Below are 12,974 nucleotides of genomic sequence, written 5' to 3' on the forward strand. Positions count from 1 at the left end.
AAGATGAGGCCAGAGTATGCTAAGATTGGAAATCTGTTATCAACTCCCAACTCCGCAGGCAGAGGGAAGTTATTGGGGTTTCTAAGCATGGGAGTAATAAGATCAGTACACTACAGGAGGATAAGGGATGAGGAACATATTGGTCGGGGAGGGAACAAAATCCAGGAGACTGCTGGAGAAGCCATTACAGGAGCACAAGTATGGCGGAAACAGGAGGACGACGGTGGTAGCAGGCAAGGAGAGAACAGGAAGTTGAAAGAGAGATTTATTTCAAAAGTCACCTCTAGGAATGGTTAGAAGTGGGTGGAGACAGAGACAGCTGAATGGACAGTGGTGATTAGATTTGAGCCTGAGCTACCGGAAGAGTGGCAAACAAAGCAGAAAGAATTAGAAGGAAGTTTTAAATCAAGTTCTGATATATGGAGTTTAAAACTAAAAATTCCAGTCAAGATGTTCAGAGTGGAAAAATCTGCGTATCACATGGCTGGAGGTAACGGCTGATACCACAACACAGGGTAAGTACAAAGAGAAGAGTTTAAATGAATACGCTCCAAACAAGACAGAGGACAAGGGAAGAAAGAAAACTCTCTCAAAGCTGCAGTGTTAAAGTTGCATAACTGGACTGTTACTAAAATTATGTATGCTAAGTAGAGTTAACGGTTCTCAACTGGGGGTGACTTTGCCCCCACCAGGTGACCTTTACAAATCTCTACAGACATTTTTGTTGTCAAATCCAAGTGAAGCAGTGTTTGCTATGGCTTCTAGTAAGTAGAGCACAGGGATGTTGCAAAAAATTCCCACGCTGTACAGAATGACACCCACCTCCACCCAAAGGATTACTGACCCAACACACCAATAGTGCTGGGTTGAGAACTCCGGGCTTAAGATGAGACGGATCCAATACAGAATCCTAAGCTGTTCAGGGAGATACAGGATACTCAGAATAGAAGGGACATCCATCTGGTGTAATAAAAGTTCTCAAATCCTTCATTCTTAGTCTGAGTTAAAATTGAGCTTTAAATTTGCAAAGAAGTTAGGTTTTTAAAAAAAGATTTTATTTATTTATTTGAGAGAGAGAGAGAGTGTGTGTGCTCATAAGCAGTCTCTCTAGATCAGGCATTGTACTATGCTCTTTACACGTATTATCTCACCTAACTCCCAGGACAACCTTATGAGATAGCTATTTTACGCCCATTGTACCGATGAAAAGATTAAGGCCCAGGTTACTTACTTGCTCAAAGTCATACAATTAGTAAGAGGTAAGGCTAGAGTTTGAACCCAGTTGTCCCTATTGTTAGAGCCATCGCCTGTACCCATCATGGTATCTGGCTTATTCGGCAATCTCTCAGAGCCCCATCTCTGGGTGTGTAGGAGAAGCCCTCCGCTTTGGTGGTAAGGTCCCGGCACGAACAAATGCACGAGGCGCATTTGTGCCATGTTACAGGGTGCATCCCCCTGCAATGAAATGGAAGTATTTCTTGGAATGAACAAGTTCTTTGTACCCAAATTCACAATTTAAAAACCAAGGAATTTGCTTTGCTTTAAAGAGAAAAGGACTAACAGTTTTAGGGCAGAAATCCATCTCGTATTTTTAGTTCTTTGACTTTTCCAAAAAACTGTAACTTTTAATCTGGCTTTCTACATATACCAAGAGAATCGGCTGTGACAAAACAGCAACCACACAACCCCAACTCACTGCTACTGAAGATTGAGAAGTCTGACAAATCAACCACATTGATTCACTACTGGAATGAGACCAAGGACGACAGCAAACACAGCTGTTTTTATATAATATTTACAATTATCAGGCTTTGAGAAACTTCCTAAAAAAAGCAGGGAATCCTTCGACTTCCTTTTGAATGACAGTTGTGCCATATGAACAGAGGGTGTGATGCTAGCTCTGCAAAGCCTGGCTATTCCCAGATCTATTCTACGGAGGTCACATACCATCCAGAACAAACCAGCCTCTCAAGTGACAGTGTCACTTAAAAAACCACCATGTAGTTTTTCTACGCTCTCTTGCACCATTTTTCCTTCTGAAGAGAGAATGACTGAACGTATCACCTATTTCTGAGATTTTCCACAGAAAGCTCCATCCTTCTTCCAACAGAAATCACAGGCACGCGGCAGGGTAATACCAGTGCTCTCTGGCAAGTCCTCCGAGGCCGGCAGCGGGGTGGCTGCCCGGGGCAGCAGGCTGCGCCTCCACAAGCCAATTTTAGAAAATCTGAGGAAGAGGAACTAGAATATTTTTTTTTCCTTTTTGCCTTGGACCTAATTACAACCTTATGCCAGCTAAAGCGATGCCACATCTCCTCATCACAGCAGAGAGGGTAAGGGAAGACGTGGGAGGGAGGCCTAAAGTTGTTCACGTCCGCCCAGGCACTGCTCTGACTCAAGCCTGAGGATTTTTTAATAACATTCTCTCCGCACATAAACTTCACAATTTAAGGTCACTGTATTTTAATGTCATTCTTAGAATAGGTATGCGTGGATCTGTCACATGCCAGTGAGAGCAGAGGAACACAGCTAAGGGGTCTGGGTGTCATCATCACCCACAGATCAGGACACTACACAAACCTCCCCAAATGAACACAAATAACTGTCCTATGTCCTAGAAAAAGGAGTATGCTTACAATGACTTAATACAGTTCAACTACTATAAAACCAGACCATTACATTTTTTGTAGTTTACTAGATCTTTAAGTGACAGTGTCAGAATATATTCTTAACTTTAAAGCTGTATGGTGTTAAGTAGGACAGAGATTACTGACACATAAAAAGTAACAGTAGCTATCATCGTTGAGAAGTTCCTATGCACTAAATGCCCACTTGGCACCCTGTAAGTCATCTTCTGCACTACTGTCCAAGTAACTTTGAGCCTCAAAGCTGATTTTGTCATGCCCCTTTTAAAATCTTCCAGTAACTCCCAACTATCGATGGATAAAATCTAAATTCCTGGGACGCCCAGGTGGCTCAGTGGTTGAGTGCCTTCAGCTCAGGGCATGACCCAGGGGTCTTGGGATCGAGTCCCCCATTGAGCTCCCCACAGGGAGCCTGCTTCTCCCACTGCCTGTGTCTCTCTTTTTCTGTGTCTCTCATGAATAAACAAATAACATCTTTAAAAAAAAAAATCTAAATTCCTTAGCATGACATATAAGACCATCTATCAACTGACTCCTGCCTGTGTCTTTTGCTATTAGTGCCTAGAAGCACTTTGAGCCTTACTGAGCTCCTGGCAACGCCCTGGCATCCCTCACCATGTAGCACGGTATCACTGACATATACTAAAAGCGTGTTTATACATAAAACACTGAACTTCATGGTGATACTTTACTTTCCAAAGACATTCACCAAACACATGAGAACAGATGCTTACTGGGGTGGAGGCAGAGAGGTAGGGTGGCTGACAGAAGGGGAATAAAGCACTAAACTAGAGAAACCTTGCACAATCTGGAATGTAAGATGCCATGACTGAGGAGTGTGGTTAACTCAGACCTGCACCAAAAACAAGGAAGCTGATGATGCCTTGTTAGGCTAAGCACCACGTATGAGCCAGGGGAGGATACTCAAGAAGGTGTCAGCAAAACACTCCTCAGGTTGTGAACAGCAGGTCACAAAACGACTGAACCTTGTCCTGTACTCCTGTCTTTAAGAAACTGTTCATCCATTATTTCCAAGCACTTGCAAGATTGCCCATTTATCTTTCCACAAGTCAAGGCACCAGCCCATTAGATATCCTTTACTCAGCCTCTGCCCTCAACTCTGGCCACTGCTGGTCCTGGAGATGGAATAAATACAAAGTCCTGAATCCCAGTTTATATTTATTTCAAGCTCACTTTTTAAAAATAAGAAAAATTAAAGAGAACAGAGATTTTAAAGAGATGATGGTGGTAACTGAGGGGCAATGATTGCAGAAAGAGCAAGCTGGAGTAAACAAAACAGCCTACCTGCAGCGAGGAGCACAGAGGTCACAGCTCCCCCCCAGGGGAAGAACCACTACCAGAAGCAGGCAGTAAACAGCTCAGGACCAGGGTCAACACAGGAAGGGCCAAATACCAAAGCTCAAGCCTTGATGCGGCTTTAACTTAAGGAGCTACATTTAGCTGCAATGAGTTTTTATAAGGATAGTTAATTGCAGCGAAATATGGGCATTCACTGCATCCCGAAGTAATCAGGGGCCCGAGAGGGGATGGAGTGTTGGCCCAGACCCTGAAGAGTTCCACACACATGCAGGCCTTTGATCATGCTGCCCTGTTCCTCTTACCCAGGAGAACTGATAACACCATTCAGGTGCCAACTGATTCGGTGTGGATGCTTATTAACAATAGGATGTTTTTAAGTTGCAAAGCCCCGGAATTATTAACCTATGTGTCCTCAGGATGCCCTGAAGGAGCAGCTATCAGCCTTGTGACACCGGGCCACTCTTCTGCGGACTTATTTGTCTGATCCCACGAGACTCAAAGATCCTCAAGTCCAGGGGTCAAGTCTTATCCGTTCATGTCTCCAGCACAGATCACAGTCCCTGGCATTCAGTAAGAACAGTACATATTTGTTTTATAAAGAAGTCAATCAGCTGATGAAGTTAAACGTATATAACCATAACACCGGTAAACCCCATGTGGCAAGTGGAAGGTCAACCACGTCTCGATTATTATATTTTTCACTGATAGTTAAACAAGTGTTACTTTCAAATTATTGGATATTTAATTTTCCTTTTCCTTTCAAATAACTAACTGGGTTTCACTTTGAGGTTACAGTAGGCATCTTTAATAAGTTCAATAACAAGAGCTAAAGCCTAGATAATTAGTTATTATTTCCCATTGTATAAACGATTCCAGGAATATTTTACATAATTAACTTTTTCTAAAACCTGAGTCAACCAAACATCTCTAAATCACATCATGTTTTCCCACTGCAATGCAATTCAATTCCCAAGATGTTCTGCTGTTATGCTGGATTAGGAAAGGACTCTGGGGATGCCTCAGTAGCTCAGTGGGTTCAGGGTCAGCTCAGGTCATGATCTCCAAGTCCTGAGGCTCATTGGGTTTCCTGCTCAGTAGGGAGTCTGCTTCTTCCTCCCCCTGCTCTTGCACTCTTACTTGTTCTCTCTCTCCCTCTCAAATAAATAAAATCTTTAAAAAGTAAAACAAAAATGGATGACTCTGAAAATTAACTCTCAAATTTAATCTGCAAACTATGTGACCTACAGATACATATCTGTAAATAAATAAGTAGTACAGTAAAATAAATGATTATTTTAGAGGGATTATTGGTTGCTTTATAAACAAAATATTCTTCTGTAGCCATTATCATCTTCCTCCTATCTTATAATTCTATTTATTTGGTTTTTTAAACCCTGGGTTTTTAATAATTAAAGTATACCTATATTTTATTAGTAAATAAAAGAGAATGTGGCCTATAAATATAAACTTCTTTAAAATTTCTTTTCCATCTAAAATCAACAGTAGTTAGTTAAAAGGTTTAAAGATGCCAAGGCTTTACAATTTAAGAATATTCATTCTTCAGTAAGCATCCTCACCTAATTCAAATGCCAATGGAATAATTACATCAAAAGCTCTTCAGAATAAATGATCCTCAACTGAACAAAGGACTTCTCTCTCTCATATGAAAACCAACTAAATGTAATATTTTTACAAGTGAACTGCAGAAAGAATGATAAGCAATAAGAGTATGCAAAAAAATCTCTACAATGGCTTGCACTTTCAGTCCAGTCCTAAAAATGAATCTAAATCTGTAAATGGAATCAAGTTTATGTAAAGGTAAGTTTGAAGTCTAGTTAAAACAGGGTCTTCAACATGCAGTGGGACCAAGGCGTAAGGAGGCTGGACACAATGGGACCAAATCTCTCTGAAATGGGAGAATCCAAGTCATTTGCTTAGTGTGTGCATTCCAGACCCAGGTACCCCTATGGAAGTTACATTAATCAAGAAAATTCATCCTCCTACCCAGGTCCTTTCCCACATGCCCTTCAAAGAGAATATAATGACTTTTCCTCAGGGACATTTTGATCTTGGGCATGGTCAGAACGCAATCACAGCTCATGGTTCCTTTGGCTGCTCCAAGAAGTTTCACCAACACCCAACTGGGAGCAGATCAACAGTCATCACTAGAATCTCTCTTGGTTAATTGCTATCTTTTGAAGTTACTTAAATGTACACATTTATATTAACTGTGACTGGTTAGTAGGTAAACGCTACAATAGAAGGACAGGAGCTACTCTTAAAAAAGTGTTTTGTTGGGCACCTGTGTGGCTCAGTTGGTTAAGCGACTGCCTTTGGCTCAGGTCATGATCTCAGGGTCCTGGATCGAGTCCCACATTGGGTTCCCTGCCCCATAGAGTCCCTCTGCCTCTGCCCCTCCCCCTGCTTGTTCTCTCTCTCTTGCTCTCTCAAATAAATAAATTTATCTTTTTAAAAAAATGTTGTTGCTGTTGCCATTCCCCAGTAAATAATCTTTTCCACCACTGCTAGGAAGAGATCTTGCCTGAGATAACGTGGCAGCAAATCACATCTGTAGTCAAGATGAACGACTGGGTGAAGGAGGCAAGCCATCCTCTTACCAAAGGCACTGGAACAATTGCTGGTTAGAAAAAAATTAGCCACAAAGCCATTAAACCCTTTTCCTGCATGTGGATTTTGTTTATGATCAGTTCCAACTGCAAATTAGTAATTGCAAATTTTCCCAATGGTAAATAAAAATTCTTATCTAAAATTATGGTCACTGACTTTACAAACACAGGACAGAGGTGTTTTTAATGCACTTTGGCTCTTGAGGTTTGGGGTTTTTTTCCCTACAATTTAACTGGTAATTTTGATGCATACGCATTCCACTAAGCTTAATTTAAATACGCAGCTCAAATTTTTACCAGGAGCATTCTTAGAACATGCTTAAAAATGATGTTAAAATGACCTCATGTACTTTTGATTCCAACATGTTTAATCTATTTTTCATAACATCTCTCTCAAACTAACGTGAAATAGGTTGCAAAAATTTAAATGGGTCAACTCCTTAAAGTGATGTTGAAGTTTGGCAGTTTCTGTGAAACACTCAAAAGAAAAAAACTCATTTGTTCAATAAAAAAAGTCAGTTGTATTATTTCAACAATTTATCTATGACATCTTCCACTATAATATCAATGGCCAAGAAACAGATATCGAATTGAATATTTTACTAGAGTAGGGGGAAATGAGGCAATTATTTAACATTTTTTTCTTTGAAAAGAAAGCTTGAACAAAAAGACTATCAACTGCAAAGATTATCTACACTTTTTATCTGTGACTTAATTTTTAGTGAAATGGTGTCTATCTCACCAGCTTTCTTCAAAACTACAATTTTAGAATTTCAAAATTACCTTAAGCTGGTAGAGGAGGAGGCAAAGTCACATTCGCAGACAAGACAAAGCTTCAGATTACAAAGAAGGGAAAACGTAAGCATCTGAACCTGCAGCCAGTCTAAACGTGCTCTTTTGCTCTTGCAAGTTTTAGTTTTATTAAGGGCAGCAATTCTATCTTGTTTCATGAATCTTATGAACTAAACAGTCCCATGGTTCACACGTCCGCATACAATTGGTCTATCATTTCTACCATTTCAGCTTACTTCATCACCTCATGCTTTGTGCCATTTCTTATGCCCTTTTCTCATTTTCTTTAGCCTCTAGGTGAAATCATGGAGAAGACGACAAGGCCGGAAGTGCAAAGAGAGGGGGCCCGGGTGAAAGCCCAGCTCGGACTGCTGCCCGGGTGCCTGCGGGCTTGTTCAGCGGCGGGCCCCTTGGAAGTTCCGCAGAGGTAGTTTGAAAATACTGTAACAAAAAAGAAAAACCTGCATTGTATCAAATATGAGGCATATGACTAGGAATAATAGAAGGCTTTTAAAAATGTGTAAATGGGAGGTAATAACCTCACAGAGATCTTTTGTTACCAGACCCTCCTATTTTACAGCAAATGGAACAGCACCGCCCAACAGAAGCAAAACGCTGCTCAGCAAATGCTGCCCGGGGATGGGAGGCAAGGTTCCTGGGAGCCGTATTTTAAAAAGTAAAAAGGAACAGGTGAAGTTCATGTTAAGAACATATGGAACGTTACCAATATATCCAAAAACATGTCCAATATAAACTATTTCTAAAATATTGTCATTTCAATATGTAGGCAGCATAAAATTAGTGAGATAATTTACATTTTCTGTCCTCATTGGGTCTTTAAAGCCTAGTACGCATCTCAGTGAGGGCACTGAACAGCCCATCCCAAGGCAGACCGGACACACTCCAGGTGCGCAGGAGCAGCGCCGCACCGCGCCGGACAGCACCGACCCAGGACCGGGGGAGGAAGCCAGGTTCCACCACCGCCAGCAAATACTTTGCCCTTTACTCGTTTATTTTTTTTGTTTTTGTTTTTGGTTTTTTTTTAGAGAATAATACAATTAGGCACTGCCGCATGCCTGGAAGCCTGTTCGTCACTCGGTTTGGTTCGTGTCTTTAACTCAGGCTGCTGCCTACAACACCGTCGTTCCCCCCACCTTTCCAAGCTACACCCCCTCCAAGTCACGCCTCAGAATCCCGCGTCCTCACCGCCTCCCACAGCCACTCGGGTTCCGGTCACCCCCCTCTGCTCCCCCACACCCCACACAGCTGCCAGCCCTCTTTGGGCTGTCAGAGATTGCGTGTTAGATAAATGAGAAAGTCATTTGTACAGCTTCTCTTAGCATTTGATTCGGGACTGCCTTCCACTGTAAATATAAATAGGCATTTCTCATTCCTAAATTAAATGTTATTTCCCATAAGGCAAAGTCTATACCCCAGTTTCTTATAATTACTGTAATCTCTCCTTTTCCAAGAAACGCATGAGACCTTTTATGGTCTTGGGGAAGAACAGTAGTCCCTAAAATCAGAAGAGAGCCCTATTTCAAACTCCTCTCTAAATTGGCAGTGTATTTTCCCAAATATCCTTAAAATGTACTTTGTCAGGCCTCATCCATTTTCTTCTTCTCATGTTACATTACTTTTCTTCAATGTCCTCTGAAGAGACATTCAGGTCCTCCCTGAAACTGTCCGACCTGGAGCTTTCTTTCTCCTACCTGAGAACCCTGCTGGGCAACAGGACAGGAGTCCCATGAAGTGAGCAGCAGCCGCCAAGCATGGAACTGCCTCTGCTATGGGCCTGAACCAGTAGTTGGGATGAAAGCAAGCTCAATCCCAACTCTCCACACAATCCACAATACTCTTCTCTCCTCTTCCCAAACAACAGTACATTCACACACACATTTGATCATAAATCCAATCACTCACAAGGAGGGAAGGATCAATAATTCTAAATGTCATGGACTACAATTTGCTTATTGGGCCAGCATTTAATAAGTTGCTACTGATTTTAATGAGAATGGTTTTCTTGGAGTGGTACAGGTTGACAGGTGGAAGGGTTGGAGAGGGATGAGGATAAATTGAAAGGGGAAAAAGCAAAGACAAAGTGCCAACTACGGTTTTTAGGAAGTTAGTCTTTAAGGCCCCCTTCAGCCACCACCTTTCTGAAGCACTGGGGGATGGCACCTTGCAAAGGGAGTTCTAACATAATCCGGCTCTCCGCTTCTCTCCAGGCAGCACTCTGAAATCCATTCCTTGCACAGCTGATTTCACTTGGCTCTCCACCTTTCTACTACCCACTGTGAGCTTCATCCTCCCATTTCATCTTTGCCATATCTTTTTTTAAAAAAAAAAAAAGATTTATTTACTTATTTTAGAGAGAGACAGCAGAGAGAGGGGCCGAGAGAGAGAGAGAGAGAGAGAGAGAGAAAGAGAATCTTAAGCAGGCTCCAGGCCCAGCACAGAGCTGGATGCAAGGCTAGATCTCAATTTCACAAGCCTGAGATCATGACCTGACCCGAAGACAAGAGTCAGACATTTAACCAACCGAGCCACCCAGGCGTCCCTCATCTTTGCCTTATCTATTAGATTTCTCTCTTGGCAGTATTTTCTTAGCAACAGTCTTGTCTTGACCATAACACTAATTTACACTTTTCTAACTGACTTAGAGTAAGACTGGTACCTCAGGTGACCTCTGCTTCCACCCGACATGGCCTTTAGAACTCCTGCCCAGCCCAACTCTATTTCCACAGGCAATGCCCCCACTGCACAACTAGGGCCTGTGAGTAACGAGACAGATGGGAGGAGAAACAGAGGCAATATAATTCTCACTGGATACAGTATGATCAAAGCTGAGTTCTCTAGCTATTCTTAGAATTCTGCAAAAGAGATCACTTAAAGTAATCTAAATTAAGTGTATTGTGTACTAATTATATTTCAGTGAAAAGTGTATTGGTCTTATTGCACACTTTATCCTTTTACTATTCTTCATCTATATGCGTTCCAATTTGATAACGCATATTTATAATCTTTATCTATTTAGAACTTATACATACAATTTTAAATGACCAATAAGAATTTAAAAAATAAAAGCCTACTGAAATATTTCCCAATTGTAAAAAAGTCCTAGTATAGAGTCTAGGCTTAGAATGCTATTAAGTGCCATGCCTACTTCTCAGTATAGAGAAGCTTAAAAGAAAATTAGTATTACCACCTTCTATGCTATAGAGAGTAGTGTGCTTCATCAATTCAGAGGCACTACCAATTGTAAGACACACAAGAAAGAAAAAAGGCTACCAATTATAATTGTAAAATGTCCTTTATTATAAAATATATCTGAATTTCATAGATGTTAAAATAGGTAAAGCCTGTGTGTGCCCCTAAGTATTGATGAAATACAGTATTCCTTACTAGAGATAACAGAAGTAGAGATAAGAAGCACCCAATTCAACTGACGTGTATGCATGTCAGTGGAGGTGACTGCTCTAAACCAAGAGGAACCAGCACCTGTAGGATGATGTCTGGCAACTATAACATTCAGACATTTGTGTTGCCACAAGTAGAAAAAAACGAGATCTGCTTCTCAAATCTATTTATCAGAACCACCAGGGCCAAGGCCAAGGCCAGGGTGAAGACAGAGAGCGTTCATCTTGGGTGCAAAATTGAAAGTGGCAACAAAAACAATAATCAAGATTAATAACATTTTTGTGCAATACTTAAAGTCAATGCAAAAATCCATGCTGAACAAAATATTAGAACTTTTAATAAAAATAGAATCCATAGAGCTGTTTCCTTCTGCCTTAGGCTTCAATATGGCTTGGCAGAATATTGAGAACCACTCATGTATCAAATGGATTTAAATAAAAATCTATTTCAAATGGCTGTGACAGAGTACACTTAACTATTTTTCCATATTTTAGCTTGACTTTGGAATACTACATTGCCCCAGGAAAGACTTTAGAAATTATGAATCTGGGCAGCCCTGGTGGCCCAGCGGTTTAGCACCGCCTTCAGCCTGGGGTGTGATCCTGGAGACCTGGGATCGAGTTCCACATCAGGCTCCCTGCATGGAGCTTGCTTCTCCCTCTGCCTGTCTCTCTCTCTCTGTCATGAATAAATAAATAAAATCTTAAAAAAAAATTATGAATCTATTAAGTTGCCTACATAATCAAGTCTTGAAAGTTAATTGTATGGTGTCCATAAAGGTATTAAATAATTTTGGAAAAAGAAGAGAATGTTTCATTGTTTTCAGTTGGATTATAAAGGTTTTTTAAATTTAATCTTTTAGTGCAGTTAGAAATAACTCATTTTTACAATGGGATTCTAACTGAGCAAATTTTCAAGAAACTGAAATCCTGGTGTATCATAAAAATATCTGACTCTTTTGTACCCTAAAGAAGCTTACGAGCAAATTGGAAACTCCACCAGACAAAGCAACCAAATGCAGTTTGTTGGCCAACCCTAAATAATTATGAGAAGGCTCCTTAGGATTTTCCTTTGTAGAACCTCATCAAGTTTCTAATCAATACCAGTTTCACGGACTATAATCACTTTCTTGATTTATGCTATATCTGTGTCTAAAATGTATTGATTCAGAACTGAATGACTGGTAATCTGTTCAGTATTATGCACAGAGCCAGAACTGCTGCTACTGTATCAGAAATGTCTAGCTCTGCAAGCTCTGGGCCCATCATGAACAGAATTTCCCAAGGGTATGCAATAGTATCCTAACAAAGCCAAAATCCTAAAGGTTTTGTTCTAGTATTGTTTAAATACCCACTCATTCATTCATTACTTTCTCATGCAGCCCAGCTTCTTTCAAGCCATACGTTATTCATCTAATATGCTAATTTAGAGTGGTTTTATTCACATGTACATTTGACAAATTTTTGGTAGAAGATATTTATTTGATAATAGAGTCACAGAATGCAAACGCAAACTTAAATAAATGAAAAAAGCAATTGACAGTAGAGATTAGAAGTTAGTTATGTGTCCCTTTTTAAATGATTTGCTGAACCAGGAATTCTTGTTTAGGACTTTATACATGAAGACCATCCATGAACCTTTTCCTATTTTCCTGAGGGATGGGCTGTAAGGGTAGTTTTTAACAAAGCTGTCTTCACTAGACTTAAACATTCCCTTATACTTCCTGAAGGGAAGCCTAACTTCTTATAAAGGAAGCTAATGTTGAGGTGCCAGATGCTTCTCTCTCCATCACAGCCAATGAACACAAACTGCTATTTTCCATACCCACAGGGGTGGAGGTGGGAATGTTGAGACGGTGCCAAAAAAGCTGCTAATTTTCTAGAGGAAGGCGTGTGGGCCTTGTTTTGTTTTTAGAAATTTATATGAGGTTTATCTTTCTAAATAAAAATAGCTTTGAGGTCTTACCATTATCTATTATTATGATATGATTAATAAATGAATCATTACAAGTGAAGTAAGTCAGACCAAAGAAGACAAATATTGCATGGTATCACTTATATGTGGAATCTTTAAATTAGAAAAAATAAAAATAATAAGTCAAACTTATAGAAAAGTAGTTGCCAAGGATCGGGGAAAGGAGGAACAAGGAAAGGTTAATTAATAGTAAGGT

At 40.4% G+C, this 12,974-nt stretch overlaps 1 protein-coding gene and 1 long non-coding RNA gene across 6 annotated transcripts in view; one reads left to right on the forward strand and one right to left on the reverse strand.

The window, feature by feature from the left end:
- CAMK4 (calcium/calmodulin dependent protein kinase IV) overlaps positions 1 to 12,974 on the reverse strand; it is a 214,252-nt gene that overhangs the window by 116,976 nt on the left and 84,302 nt on the right. The window lies entirely within an intron of this gene.
- LOC140609747 (uncharacterized) lies at positions 1,998 to 8,379 on the forward strand. The gene is made up of 3 exons (XR_012011480.1): positions 1,998 to 2,333; positions 7,675 to 8,074; positions 8,228 to 8,379. It is a non-coding gene; the product is annotated as an uncharacterized lncRNA (long non-coding RNA).

The sequence above is a fragment of the Canis lupus genome, chromosome 2 (assembly GCF_048164855.1).
Source record: "Canis lupus baileyi chromosome 2, mCanLup2.hap1, whole genome shotgun sequence".
NCBI lineage: Eukaryota > Metazoa > Chordata > Mammalia > Carnivora > Canidae > Canis > Canis lupus.